Raw genomic sequence first — 1,963 nt, forward strand, 5'->3', positions numbered from 1 at the left:
GAGGTGTGACTCCCAAGCTCTACCTCTTCATTCCCTGGCCAATGAACTTTTGCTTGGGAGAAAGAGCACCATTACTTTGCTTGTTCACAGCCAACGGCTGTTTGAATAGCCGTTCAAAGAGTCAGTCAAATGGCTGACTTTTTAATAGCCATTCAAGAGCAGCTCTTTCTGGATGATGGAGTACATGCAGACCAATGACTCCTTTGGGTGATATCTGATTTGTTTACTTTATTATGAAGCGAATTTCTTTGTAGGAGGTAATGGTGTATGGTTTACCGTCATAGTGAATGATATTAAGTAAGGTGTTTGGTGGTGTTCCCAGTAGTGGCATGATAGGCAAGAACACAAATCCATTTCTAGAAAAAGTCTATTTAAGCAAAGACAGATTTATCCTTCCTCGATGATGGAAGAGATACCATGTAACCAGCTAGAAACCACGTGCCCTGGAGGTATCCTTCTATTATTAAAGATTCAGGGTTTCCAAGGCTAATGGTGAATTTGGTGCTTGGTGGCTGTGGTCAGACAAGCTTGGTGTTGCTGGTCTTCTCAAGAGAAGATAAACTCCATGAAGGAAGATGTTGTCTGACTTGTTTATCCAGTGTATTTAGTGACAGATATGTGTCTGAGACATATTGAGTGTTTAATAAACATCATGCTCAGGAATCAATAAGGTCCTCACCTTAGACCAGAAGGTCTTCTTGAGGCAAAGTGGACAGTGAGATATATTTCTTGAAGTTTTGTCTTCTGGGAGAATTTCCTTTCTCTACTGTCTTTCAAGGCGTGGAGATGTAAGGCTGAAGTCAGACACTTGTGGTTGATGCTGCAGTATAGTGCATGTCCATCTGTAAATCAGGGATAGGTTGTTTGTTTTTTTCTTCTCAATCAACTTTCCTTGGGGCCAAGCTGTTCACACTCACAAAATATGTACTCCCACCTACGTAGCTTCTTGCGTCTTCATGAGAAGCCCACTTCACAAGGCCCACTTCTCTCATTCTCTCTTTCATCACCACTTGATGAAGGGTTGCTTCTGAGCACCTCTCACATCATGGCATAGGATCAAGGTGAAGAGGAGAGCCCCATGAGGGAACTTTGCATCAACAAGCTCTACCTCACCATCTGTGTGGGGGAAAGTTGAGACAGACTGACCCCAGCAGCCAAGGTGCTGGCGCAGCTCACAGGCCAGACCTCTGTGTCCTCCAAAGCCAGATACACCGTCAGATCCTTCGGCATCAGGAGAAATGAAAAGATTGTTCACTGCACAGTCCGTGGGGCCAAGGCAGAAGAAATCCTGGAAAAATGTCTAAAGGTGTGGAGAACATGTGTTAAGAAAAAATAACTTCTCAGATATTAGAAACTGGTTTTGCGATCCAAGAACACGTCGATTGGGGATCACATATGACCCAAGAATTGATATCTACGAGCTGGACTTCTACGTGGTGCCGGGTAAGCCAGTTTTCAGCATTGCAGATGAGAAGCACAGGACAGGCTGAATTAGGGCCAAACACAGAATCAGAAAAGAGGAGGCCATGCACTGGTTCCAGCAGAAGTATAATGGAATCATGCTTCCTGGCAAATAAGTTTTCGTTTCTATCCAAAAGGTCAATAAAAAATTTTCAGCGAAATGTAAAAAACAAAAACAAAAACGCCACAAATTAGTAAATATCTGTATATCGAATGCTATATAACAGTAAATAATTAAATCTAGATGAAATGGAAACATTTCTAAAGGTACTGTATATCAACTAATAAAACTGACACATAAGATGTAGAAGCTCTGAACAGATTAATAACTACAGAAGAAATTTGAATAGTAGTAAAAAATCTACACCTAAAAAAGACACTAGGCCAAGACAGATTTATGAGTAAGCTCTACCAATGTTTCAAAGACAGTATTACCCCAGTGTTACTTTTAAACATGGACAAGTATGAAAATTTATTAATTTGTTCTATGAAGCCAGCAAAA

At 41.0% G+C, this 1,963-nt stretch overlaps 1 pseudogene; it reads left to right on the forward strand.

The window, feature by feature from the left end:
• The first annotated feature begins 1,045 nt into the window (after positions 1–1,045).
• On the forward strand, positions 1,046–1,577 carry LOC132435603 (large ribosomal subunit protein uL5-like; annotated as a pseudogene).
• Positions 1,578–1,963: the final 386 nt, after the last annotated feature.

Source organism: Delphinus delphis, chromosome 12, assembly GCF_949987515.2.
Source record: "Delphinus delphis chromosome 12, mDelDel1.2, whole genome shotgun sequence".
NCBI lineage: Eukaryota > Metazoa > Chordata > Mammalia > Artiodactyla > Delphinidae > Delphinus > Delphinus delphis.